The sequence below is a fragment of the Festucalex cinctus genome, chromosome 14 (assembly GCF_051991245.1).
Source record: "Festucalex cinctus isolate MCC-2025b chromosome 14, RoL_Fcin_1.0, whole genome shotgun sequence".
In the NCBI taxonomy this organism is placed as follows: domain Eukaryota; kingdom Metazoa; phylum Chordata; class Actinopteri; order Syngnathiformes; family Syngnathidae; genus Festucalex; species Festucalex cinctus.
In genome coordinates, this window is record NC_135424.1 from 4029990 (window position 1) to 4043664 (window position 13675).

A 13675-nucleotide genomic window follows, 5' to 3' on the forward strand; every position below is an offset into this window, starting at 1 on the left:
TCATAATGTCATACATATCTCAAATATGTTGTCATCAATCTGTTTTCGTCATTACCAAAGGCTTACAGCATTGCTTTCCAATAAAAAGCACATTCTGAACAAGGTGCATAAAGACAGGATGTATAGTCCCAAAGTATACAAAGGGAAGTTATGCATCTGTACCTTTGAAATGAATAATCCTTAAAAAATAAAAATAAATAAAAGTCTATGCATGGTGTCTGCCAAGCACCTTTTTAACAGCCGTGTCAAAGTGATAGCTGTGGTCTTTGCTAAAGATGATCATTTGCAGCGCGGGAACAAAGCCGGCAGCTATCTGGGGTGTTAATTAAATCTACAAGCCTTTTATTAATACATTTAAACACCCACTTTATGCGCCCTGCGTTTTAGCACATATTTTCCACGATTCCCTTGTTATGCCTTTGAAAGAAGAAAAAACCCGGGCCAAATGAGTGCTGGCTGAAAAGAACGCCAGCGTTGACTCTTAATGGGCAACGTCGCTAATGGACGACGCTAATTAGCGCCAGACTGACGAGGCCGCACAAAGGGAAAGGGGATCAATACGCCACGCAAGTGTGTCGCCGCTCGCTCAAAAGACACCGGACGATGACATTTGCTTGGAGCACGTCGTGATGGCGGTGCATTGCAGGAGTGGGAAGGTTAGTGGGGGAACCAACACCATTCAATGCTTCAAAATTATATAGTGCCTATTGTGGTTTTTTTTTAACTTTATTTATTTATTTATTTTTAAGCCGGAAAGAAATTGTAAGGTAGATGTTGGATTTTATTTTGTTCAAAATTTTATTCTGACAAATATTGGAATTGGCGTAAGCCTAAAAAAAATCCAGTCACCTATTGCGAGGAGTTCTGAAATGCACTGCCCGTGATAAACGGGGATTCGCTGTTCTTCTTGCAAAGCTCGTTGAAGTAGCTCGTGTGTACCTCAATGCCAGTGGCCCCCCAACTCTACATTTTACGCGGTCACCCTAACCGATAAGGACACCGACGCTTGTTGTACAAGTCTTTTTGATTGCAATCTGAGTTAGTGGCTGCAAAGTGGGGTCCTTGCAAGGTGTGGTAAGATAACTCCTGCCCAAATAGACAAGTGGACATTGAAACTCAAACGTCTAAACAGGTAACAAGACCCACTGCCACTTTTTTTTTTTTTTTTGGTGGGGGGTCATTTGGAAACTACACTTTTTTGGGGCCAATATCCTGCTCCTCCTCCTCTTTCCTTCCTCCTCCCCGGAGAGAGCCATTGATCTGCCGCCTAGTGAACACTGTGTCTCCAATGTCGGGATAAATCCCGGTGGGATTGGTTTTCCCTCGTTACCTTGTAGTTGGGGAGCTCTGTTCCTGCCCCCTTTCCTAATTCTCCCCGCCTTGACATCCAGGTAGCAACGGGCATCGGCGGGCTGACAACGGGTCCTTTGTCCCCCTCGCCGGAGGCCGGATGGACGAATGAGGACGGTGGAGATGAAGCCGAAAGTCACTTGTGCATCTCTCCATCAACTATGTGCACCTGCGGAAATTAACACGCAAAAAAAGTTAACTTGTTAGATCACAGAGACTGAACAAATGTTTTATTGATCGTCAGTCTGAAAAACGTTTTATTTTGAAAATCAGGTATACAATTTCTGCCAGTGCCTCTGGACATGGAAAACTGTCTTATGATGTTTTAATGTATGTAAAATAATAATAATAATAATAATAATAATACAATCAGGCAAAAAAATAAAATTAAAAAATCTGATGTTTTTGCCTGTTTTAAAAGAGCTAATATTGGTTGATTAAATTGGCTAGCAGATTTCAACGGTCAGGACCAAATTACAATGATTTTGTTTCTATGCCGGTCCATCAAAAAGAATTTTGTGATACCGGCCCACATCGTAATTAATTGGTGTCCCGACTGTGAACCCATATAAATGCATGATTGGCATTACATTATCACAAATACACAACAAATTGATGGACAACTAGTTTTGAAATCAGAAGCCAGGAAATGTTTATTCAACTATCTTATTTATTTTACAGGAGCAATTAGTACCACTTTTAATTTTTTTTTTATTTTGTTATTTTTTTTAACAATTTCTCATATCTCAGTGTTGCTAAAAGTGACGACAATTTGCAAGAAATATAAAGTTGACGCTCATGATTTGACTTCACGGGCCCAAGAAAATGTCGAGAGCCCGGATTTGGCCCTCGGGCCTTGAGTTTGATACCTGTGATTTAGCGACCCTCAATAAAGCAAACATGCTTGTTTTTAGAATATCGTCAATATATCACGCAAGTGTGAGGAAAACATGCAAACTTAACAACAGGAAGGTCTGAGCCGGGATTCAAACCCAGAACCTCAGAACTGTGAGGCAGGTGCGGTAACCGCTATCACTCTGCTGCCGATACTTTGCATTAATCAGTGCAATTTTCCTTATTTATTTGTTCATTTTCTTATTTTATTAGACTCTGGCTGTGTCCATCCAAATCCCTCTTCAACTTCAATGTACATACGTGCACAAACGTGTTAGTGGCCCTCTGGAAATCTCCGTCAAATTGAAAATTCTGCTGTCAACGCATCTCTCTCCTCCTCTTTTGGCTCGACATAATGTCACAAGAGCCTACACAAAAAGTTCCCGCCGCACGCCGGCGATTCTTATTTTCCTTTCATTGTCCTTGCCGGACGACACAAACAAGCAAACAAGGCTGGGCGAGTGCATCGCGTCATTTCCATATAGATGAAAAGCGTGCGATGAAACGAACAAGTGTCCATTTGTACACGAGGCGACACAATGCTTTCCACGCGGACGCTCGGCCGTTGTCGGACGCGCTTACCTGAACAAAAAAACCTTAGATAGGATGATTGTAATTCTAAAAAGGCCACTAATAGATTTTGCCCAGTTCGCAGCACTTGAGACATAAAAAGAGGTTAAAGCAACGTGGGAGCGCAGATGATAGCGACCCTCTTCAGTCTTATTCACACCAGATGTCATTCACGCGCGCGTCTTTCTTGGGCCTCGCATAAAGCCGACTGCGGAATTGGATGGACTTACTGGAAGAGTCCGCTGCAAACATTCCTTTGAATAGTTTGGATTTTTCACTTTCCGGAACATCTGATGACAATGCACGTAAACAATCCCGCCGCGGATCGAAAGTATTTCATCTTTGAAGAAATTTAAGAATAAACTGTATCCTGTTTGTTTAGTTAGAAGTGAATTTTCCTAAATCACATTTTGGAACTAAGTTTTATTTTTTTTTGAGTTTTTACTAGGGATGTTCCAAACCCCTTTCTTAGACCAAAATTTCAATGAACACAATGACTGCTAACTATTAACACCACCAATACATTTTTGTCTTTGGGAGGCAAAATGACGATTTGTCAAATCACTGCAGTGTAGCGCCAACTCCTGGCGAGGAGGACTTACTCGAATCTATATTTTTTGCATTAAGTATCAGTTTCAAGTTCAGTTTATAATATAGTTCAAGTTTCAGTATAAAGAAAGAAAGAAAGAAAGAAAGAAAGAAAGAAAGAAAGAAAGAAAGAAAGAAAGAAAGAAAGAAAGAAAGAAAGAAAGAAAGAAAGAAAGAAAGAAAGAAAGAAAGAAAGAAAGAAAGAAAGAAAGAAAGAAAGAAAGAAAGAAAGAAAGAAAGAAAGAAAGAAAGAAAGAAAGAAAGAAAGAAAGAAAGAAAGAAAGAAAGAAAGAAAGAAAGAAAGAAAGAAAGAAAGAAAGAAAGAAAAGAAAGAAAAGAAAGAAAAGAAAGAAAAGAAAGAAAAGAAAGAAAAGAAAGAAAGAAAGAAAACAAAAGGAAAGAATGAAAAAAGAAAAAAGAAAAAAGAAAAAAAGAAAAAAGAAAGACATCACTGTAAGAGCTGAAAGAGATCATATGATTGACTATTTATCTACCACTGGTAAATATTATAAAGTAGGTAAATAAATAGATAAATAGATAAATAATAAGTAGCTAAATATTGTTTGTAAATACGTGGAATGTCTTTGCCTTAGGAATGTCCGTCATTAGTTGTCACGGTGTTCCATAACTGTTCCATGTTCAAAATCAATTGTGGACTTCAGTACAAAGTTTGGTTCTTTACCGGAGTATATACAGATAAATAATAATTGTGTTAGTGTTCATCTTTTTTACTTGTGTAACGCAAGGCTGACCGCACTGTGTGATGTGTTCGAACCCAGCTCGGAAGAGGATGGAAACGAGAGTAAAGAGAATATTTGGGATCAACTTCATCATTTGAATGTACCTGATGCGGTATGTAATGCTCACTAAACTTTCCCTATTACACCCATATGAAGTTATAAATATGGTTTAAGTATTGCTGCCTTCCATCTATATCACTAAATTCCAATGCATGACTTTGCATTGGGGATTTACCAAAAATTGTATGTAAATTTACCGTTTGTAACCTGGAAACGTTGTAAGTCGTGAGTCTCAAAAACCAAACCCCCTCCCCCCTTGTATCCCTCCGGTACGATTACTTCCTCGAAAGCTACGCTCTGAAAGGCCTCTTGAATGCGAACGGCGAAGACCCACCCGGAGTTCTTATGGAGACGATGATCAAGGTTTGTATTCTTTTGATGTGAACAAGCCCGGTTCTTTTGCAAAACCTCTCAAGGCCAGTTTCTGGGTTTTGGCCCACTCATACACAAGCTTCTCTCATCCTGTGATGAAAAACGTGTGTGGTATATAATATACAACACACACACACACGCCGCTAAACAATATTTCACTCCCAGGTTCCAGGTCCCATTTGAAGAGATCACATCAGGACATGAAAGCATTTTTTTTTTTTTCTTCCCCGTGTATCCGTCCCACTCGTATGCGCCTCAAGCATTGATCCTGTGATGGTGGTAAATGAGTTAGAGACAATCCAAGTCTTGGCCAAATGGAATAGTGAGCTGTTAATGCTGCTCGAGTGCTTGTAACAAAGGAGTGAAGAGGCATAAAATGCTGAAATAAAAAAGAAAAAAAAAAGAAAAAAAAAAAGAAAAAAAAAACTATACAGTGTCTTAGACATGATTGGAGATAAGCGCACACACAACACATTAGCAAGATGTTCACGACAGACGAAAGGCAACGTCCATTACCGGCGAGAGCGCCGCCTACTTGTTGGATTCAACTCTTGACATGACAATGTCTAATTAACGCATCATACTAATGCTGCAGTCGAATAACTTTCCTCCTCCCCTGCGAGCTTCGTTATGTCGCTAATGTCGGCCAATTAGCACGCCCGACACAAAAGCCACCGGCTCGGGAGCAAACGAGCCCGCCGGTCTAATTGGGAATTAACGAATGCTTTAAAGCGCCGTTCCCAAAACAAGAGGCTGTTAATCGGCGGCGTTTCTAGTGGAGAAAAGTTAGCATTAGCATAATTGAGGATGAGCAGAGGTCGGCTAACCCACTGGGAAGGAAATTGTTTGTTTGTGCAATTAATAAACCACGCAGACACTTAATTGCCTTGTTTTGTTTTAGTGGGCGATGTGTGGTTGGAAAAAATTGCAATGAGATGCTACAAGGTGGGCTAGCGGTTAGCATGTCTGGCTCAAAATACTGAGATACTAGTTTCGAATCTCGGTTTGGGCCTTCTCCAGGCACTCCGGCGTTCGCTCACATACCCAAAATAAATAAATAAAATAAAAGTAGTGTCAAACCTACTTTGGAATACAGAGAGACGTCTTTCATTGTTTTCCATCATGGATCACATCTGTGATCCGTGTTAGGGAAACCTACAAGTCCCCCATCCAGACTTTTGGGTCATCTGTGCTCCTGACCCTGACTGAGACCTTGTGACCTCGGCCCGGGCCTCCACAGACACTTGTGGCCTTAACCTTTAGCCCTGGACAAGCTGTTGCGTCCAAAAGCATCTCTGAGTAAGGCCTGCTCCTTTCCTGGACCGATCAATACCCAAATGTGACCTTTTGCAACAGAAAGAACATCTGCAAACGCAGGTAAGATGTCACGTTGGGGTCTACTTGCTTCCTGGATCACAACGGTTTCGCCGTTTCTTGTGCTATCGATTTTGAATAAAATAATACTCCACTGTTAGCCTCTCTGTCTTTTTAATTCTGTTTTTCCCCACTGTTGACCGTACATTTGGTACCTGGACCTTCAGTAGGGCCCTGACCATCTAATCCGATGATGTAAAACTTTGAACCCTGTTATATGAAATCTGATTTGTTGAAGAAAAAGTCCCATTCTTAATATAGTTTAAGTAGTATCAGCCATCACTCCTGATTCTGAAGGCATAAATGAATAAATGAATACAATTTTACTGAATATATATTAGAATTGAAGTTGTAAATGTAGGTCAGGGCTTCTGACTGCATTTCTGAATGTACAAATAGGTTATTGAGGGAATGCTGTAGCCCACTTCCATAAATATAACTTATCATCATGACCAGGTGTCTGATACTGCTCGGTGGCACAGTTGATAAAGCGCATTGTCCAGTAACCAGGAGGTTAGAATTTCATAATTTATCTCTCAATTTACTGCATATTCCACATGCATTCAAATCTTAGCATTCAAGTATTAGCATTCTGCTTTAAGCATTCCCGCGCAACTTTTTTTTTTTTTTTTTAAACACAAGTACCTATATAGCCAAGTATTTTTGCCACCTCAATTACAATGTGGCATTGCCAATTACAGCCCCCACAACCATATTACAGTGTTTCTGTTGTTGTTAACACTTTTTCAGGACAATGTAGACAGTTTAACACAAAATCCCCCCGAACATACCTTGAATTTTCAGGATGTTGTTGTGTGAACGTACCCAGAGAGAAAGCGCCTGAACAAAAAGCAACAGTGAGTCGGTTTTACACTGCAGGCACACCATTGGCGGAGGCAAAGGGTCAGAAGCACTCACTACAGTGGAGAGGCACGGAAGAGCGGGAATTTGAGCTGCTAGCCTCTGAACCGCTAATTAAAATGGACAACTACCACAAAACTGCATTAAAAAAAAAAAAAAAACAACAACTCTGCTAAATCCATTTAACATGACTGATTTCCCCGACCACCTCGCGCCTAATGTAACTGAGCGACCTCCGTGTTAATAATTGCCGCTAATGCTCCAGCCTGTTTTGGTTTTAATTGTTTGGGTTCTCAGACTACATCCCGCGCGCGACATATCTTTGCGCAAACTTCCATGAAAAGCTCTTTTCTTTTATTTTGAGTGACTTCACCTGCCTTCCTCCCTTGCGCCATGTTTGTCTGTGTTGACAAAAGCTTCATTAGAGTGTCCCCCGCCATCAGTGTAATTGGGCCCCATTTATTTCAAAGCTACATTTAATGGTCATTTCTTTGTCGGCGGCGTGTGGGCCGACCGAAGTAGATCACAATGCCTCTTTTCTTCGCGCATCTATTTTCCTCATCCCCCCCCCCCGGCGCTCAATTATTAAATTATATTTCTTTCATCCGCCGTGTTTAATAAATTGCATGGGGCTCTTTAGTTAATGGCGGTGGTGGGTGTCCTCGCCGCACGTGCTCCTGTGTGTGTACCATTGAAATTATGGACTGTACAGCAGCACCGTGCAAAAGTTTGCGCTTTTGTTGCTATGATTACCTTTTTGAAAGCAGATTTAACATGCCAGGAACTTAATTTTGTGGAGTGATCCACATTCATTGCGGTAGCGTTCAAATTCTAGCCCACAAAAAACAAACCAAAAAAAAAACAAAAAACTTATATATATATATATATATATATATATATATATATTTATTTATTTATTCTTTTTTTAAGTTATATTTATATATTATATATTAGTGTTGTCAATCAATTATATTAAATTAAAATTAAATAAATTAAAAGAAAAAAATCTTCAAAGCTAGTAACAAATATTTACTTGAGGGAAATCTTGGGATTAACTTTTTTTTTGTTTTTTTTTTGTCAGGCTGCGAGCTAGCACTTGCTGCATTGAGTTTTCTTAAAAAGAAAACAAAAAAAACAAAAACAAAAAGTGTCATTTGTACCTTTGTGGGAGTGTACACAGGCAGCTTCTTTCACGGCCAATGAAAGCGGCTCCCTTCATTCTTTTTAAATTCAGGTGTAGGAGAGGCTCTACATGGCGGAAGGACTCGCTGGGAGACCAACACAAAGTCGTTAAAAGGAAGTGCAAAATCTCTACTTGTGGATGATTGTGAAGTTGACGGCTGTGAAGTGAGCATTTTAAGATCGCCTTCCACTACTGATCGTGCATCTGTGTTTTTGCAACTGAGTCGGGGGGTGCTTTTAAAATTCTAAAGATGATAATAGTAAGAATGTCTCCATTGAATTTGATTTCAATAATGATTTAGAGGGTCAACCAAACGCTGTTGTTGTATTTATGAATGAATTAGAATGAGATCCACCGCACACAGAATTTGCCTGCCTGCGCCTTGGACAAATCCACCACCTTACACCACCTGCGCCACAACTTAGACCTGCTATTAGCTGGTCTAACTTGTAGTGTACTTTCTGTTACCAAATTGTCAGGAGTAGAAAATTTATGATTATTAATTCAAAGTCGGCAGGCTTGTTTACAATACTGGCTACATCCGATTCATAAGATATTGAGAAGTTAAGCTGTTCAGGTTTCCGCCATGATAATAAACTGCTTCAGATGATGTACATGGGCACAGTTGTGCCCTGTTATACTCTTTAAAATCCATTTTCAAAATGTTTATAATTTCAGTGTGGTAGTGTTGTGCTTTTAAGAGTCGGATGAAGTCAGGTATGCCACTGCTTTGAGTAAAACCCACCCGATAAGCTCGGTCACTCAGCTAGGAGCGTTTAGCTTGATGTTGGCTTTCATGTTCAGCGTGAGTGTCTGTTTTCTGGGCTGGGGGGGATTTGGGTGACGGTGGTCGGGCCATCCAAGCCTCAATCCTTTTATTTCACACCCTGAAACATCAGAAGCCAACAAGGTGGAGAGAAATGACTTTGTGTGCGCGATTTCTCTGCTTCACACGACGCCGGCTCTCCTCTCTTTTATGTGCGTAATTGAGGGTGATTATTTCAACTGGGGAAAGGGGAGCGGGTAATAGAGGCTGATTAAATCCCGCGGACGGTGGCCCCAGACGGGCCCTCAAGACACAGAGGTGTAATAACACACTCCCCACCCCTGGAAAAAAACAAAAAAAACAAGCGTCACCTACCGCGGCCCGTCCACTCACCTTATTTTGCGTGACACGAGGCCAGCTGCAATTTAATGCATTTATTGTGGTGTCGGTCCTTTTATTGACAGCTGTAAATAGTTGTCATTAAATTGAAGCTGCGTGCTACCGAAAAAAAAAAAAAGACAAGAGATGCTACTCCATCATTTGACAACCACAACAGGGATATTTCTATAAATACGAGAAAAAAAAAAAAAAAAAAAAAAAAAGACTGAAAATGGCTGCCAAAACGCATCAACTGCTCATTTTTCACAGCTTAAACAAGCGCGCTTGTGCTATCGACTGAAAGTGAAAAGGCTTCATGGGAACGAGTGACATGTTCGCGTCGTCACTGCGTGGCGGGATGCCTATCGAGTGCTAATTTGTTTAGCGTATCCATTCAGGCACAGTTCACACCGCATGTACAACGCGTTCCTCAGCAGGTTTTCCGTACACTTGCAGAATAGAGCGCACCGTGGTGCCCATTGTGCCATTCAAAAAAAAGGGATGTCTGATTAAGTGAGTGATTCATTTCCGACATGTAAAGTGGAATATTGGACAAACTGATTAATCCAGGTGTGTCTGGCCATTGTCGTCATGGTTACTGAGTTCAGCTACACCTGGATTAATCGGCTTGTCCGCTTATGAAAGACAGGAAATGAAGGCGTGGTATTGAGTTTAGGAAGTAGTGGATTTGAGCTGAGAGCCCATTAAACGCAAGTACTCACGGGCATATATTCTTTATCCTCTGTGAAAAACAAGTTATTTAGCTTAAACTTACTGCGTCACTTTGTTGTGAAATTTTGTTTATTATACATGTCTGTCATAAGCTGCACCTTGGTGGCAATATCGGCACGAGCACAGCATTGTTCTTATTCATGGACTGCTTTTTAAATTTAATTTAGGTATTATTCTAAAATTAGAACTTCATTATTTTTCTTAAAAAAATAACATAAAAACATGTAAATAATTGATTGTTCAAAATAATTCCAACTTTGGTCTTGTAAAATCAAAACTTTTTTTTTTCTTGAAATATACCATTTTATTTATGCACTCAAAACTTATATATTTTTAAGGGATCACACCCCCTCAAAAAAATAAATAAATAAATAAATAAAGAAAGAAAGAAAGAAAAATAATAAAAATTAATTTTAAAAGTTTTTTTTTTTTTTTTTTTTTTTTTTAAACATGACTTAATTCTTCTAAAATTACAATTTGGTTCCCAAAAATTAATTTAGGAACAAGTTCAAATAAATAAACCACAAATAAATTATATATATATACACATATATATATATATATATATATATATATATATATATATATATGTGTGTGTGTGTGTGTGTGTGTGTGTGTGTGTGTGTGTGTGTGTGTGTGTGTGTGTGTGTATATACACACACACCACAAAAAATAACAAAAAATAAATTGAACGTAATTATTATTTAGAGAATATTGGAAGCACAAAAAAATGGAAAAAAATTGATTTATCTTAAGCCATTTTTTTTGCTCTGGATTTTTGGTGAATTCAGACTTCCTTTCCATTTAACACCATAAAAAGTGTCCCAAAGTTATCCCAAGCTATTTATTTGGGAAGCCCAATGAGCATCTGGTGAGTTTGGAGTGAATTCCAAATGTGATCTGTATTGATGAGCGGCCCTGCTCCAAACAGGCCGTGAGCGCCAATCGTCAGAGCCGTCAGCACTCTGGCATGGGCTGACATCCATCACGCTATTAATGCAGTGCACCTATATGGAGCTTTGGAGGGAGGCTGCGACAGGAACATCCCCTACAGAGAAGCAGGGGCGCTGAATGGGAAGTAAACAAGTCCCTCTCCCCACCACCACCTCACTGCCCAGAGGGCAGCACCAACAATAGCCCATCCATTACAAAGAAAAGAGGGTGGGAAACGAGGAGGGGGGGGGGGAAAGAAACAACAAACATTTATTTACTGCCGCTGTTGTCACTTTTTTTTCCCCAGCTATTTTTTTCATGATTTACGGTTGGCTTGGAGAAGCTTGAGCGGAATTGATTGGCTTCTTGGCGGAATTTAAGAGAGCGCCATCGGTCCTCAAACAAACCTGGATTACTTTTTCAGCCAACCTAGAGAACACAACAAAAAGGAAACTTGGAATTATGAGCTTTAAAAAATATATATCCATTTTCAAAAACGGCTGCAATCATTATTTAGGGATTCAACCTTAGCTAAGTTGAAAAGTTTTTAAAATGGAAAATATGTGTGAAAAACAAAATTTTTTCCTAATTTTTTTTTATTTTTAGGTTTTTGGGATGAAACTGAATGCAGACCAAAAAAAAAAATGGACATAATTGTTTTTCACTCAAACTGAATGCAGACATCCCCAAAACATAAAAAACTAAAAAAATAGGGAAAGAATTCAATACGTATCACAATATAATTTAAAGTGGAACTTCGGTTAAACTCTTTCCACTTACATCTTTTAAATTAAAATCAATTATCTGATTCCAGTTTTTCTTACACCCCTACACGACCAAATCGAATTATCTTTTATCGGAGAGATGCTAGTATCTCGATACATTGGGTATACAACACATGAATCAATCAGAAATGGTCCATTTTCAGATGGAATGATTTGATTCGATTTTAGTGGAATTATGATTCAATTCCATATGGAACGACGAAGCCCAAAAACTATTCAAGGTTATTTAATTCAGCAACAAATCATCTGCAACATCAAACCGATTTACATCAATTTTAACTTGCTGTGCTTCTCTCATTAAAGATTTGATATGTATCTCCATACATGGGATCTATTATCATTATTATCATTATTATTATTATTATGGGATGAGATGTGATTCAAAGACGAAACATTTTAAAATGTCACAATTCTATTACATTTGTTTTATTTAAATCAGTTTTCATTACACCCCTAATATAAAGCTGTTAAAAGTGGTAATATAACATTTTTTAAAAGTCTTTAATATTGTTATTTTTTTTGTAGTGTTGTATCATAGATGAATACTCTATTTCACAATGCTAATACTAAATTTCAGACTGTCGATTCCTTCGGGTAAGGGACATTGGACCGACGAGTCAGCTTTGCAGCTTTATCGGAATGTTCAAAGTAAAAATGAGCAGCTCAGCGGCCGAGCGAGGAATGAGAAGAAGAGGTACGCTTAGTGATTATTGAGAAGACAAAGACCTCGCTGTCCGCTTGCTGACAGCAGCCTCTACATCAGGTGGCCCCCCCGTCCCTGCCTCCATCCAACCCCGCGCTCGCCATCCAATTCCAGCCAGACGAGGGAATTTTCCCTCGCGCGCCACCCACCCATCATCCATTTATCTCGCTATTCACCCCCCCCCTCTCAACAAATGGCAATGATAACACACAACAACAAGGCAAACGATGCCTCCTTCCTCCAAGTTCGCCTTCCCGGAACCTTTCGAGTTTTCCGTCGACTTCTGCTTGAAGACGAGCCGTCCCGTTGGCCGGCGCATTCCGCAGACAGAGTGCCAAGATTCCTGCGTCCATCCCAGTATCCAGTGAAAAGCGGGTTTCGCGTTACATCAGATTATTCAGACACTTGGAGATAAAACGGACGACTCACAATAGAGTTTCAAAAGAAGCGTTTTCCTGGGGAGTTGTTGACCGCATGGGTTGGTTCCAAGTTACAGACATCAAATAAATGGCTGACACCGACTACTGTATGTATAATAACCATGGACGTCCCCTGATGAGTCTAGGATGATAGTAAAGCTTTCGGTTCACTCATTCGCTACCAGCACAGTAAAAATGTTTTTTTTTTTACGTCTATAGCCGTCAATGGCACAAGACGCTACAAGTTTGTCATCATACGTTTCAGACCCATCTGCAAAAGACAAGACCATAAGAAAATGTTTTTGGCGGATTGAATTGGCATTGGATTGTTGTGACATTTGATCACTCTGATTTAGGGCTGCTCTATTATGAAGAAAACAATCGTGATTAATTTGGTAATAATTGAAATCACGATAAGGACAATCATTTGTTTTTTGTTTTTTTTTGGGTACAAAACAAGAACATGTTTAAACATGTAAAAAAAATATTACGACAAATACATTTCTTTGGCGCACTTATATATTACTGATTTTCTAAATTTGAGTTGAAAAAAAAAAAAAACTTTCGCAATAATCAACCTACAGATTCGTATCGGGACACGAGGCAATTCACGCCCCTAGTGGAGTGTAAAAATTAGAATTGAATTTTGATTTTAATTGCACAGCCCTACTCTGATTGGCTATTAGCTAGCGAATCAGCGCACAGCGCTCGAACAGGAAGTGAGGAACGTGGGAAAAAAATTGCCATTTTGTTCAGGTTGCACATTATCATTTGCATTTGGAAGTAATTATTTTTTTCCAATTTAAATTTCAATCATTTATTTCGAATTCATTTGCAAATGAAAAATAATATAAATAAATAGTAAGACAAGTCGAGTAATTATAATGTGTCTTTACAGAAGATCGAGAAGATGAGCTCATCACCGTGGTTCAAGAGAGACCGGCATTGGATGACATGACCGTGAAAA

At 39.3% G+C, this 13675-nt stretch overlaps 1 protein-coding gene across 4 annotated transcripts in view; it reads right to left on the bottom strand.

Moving 5' to 3' along the window:
- The window catches only part of ikzf5 (IKAROS family zinc finger 5), a 133794-nt gene that overhangs the window by 61827 nt on the left and 58292 nt on the right, over positions 1-13675 (bottom strand). For 2 of the 4 annotated variants that reach the window (XR_013278599.1, XR_013278600.1), the window contains exon 5: positions 1331-1519. The gene's annotated coding sequence lies outside the window, so the exon portion shown is untranslated. Of the gene's footprint in view, positions 1-1330; positions 1520-10654; positions 10979-11093; positions 11231-13675 lie in introns of those variants that run through there. The other 2 variants (XR_013278601.1, XR_013278602.1) reach the window with 2 other exon arrangements.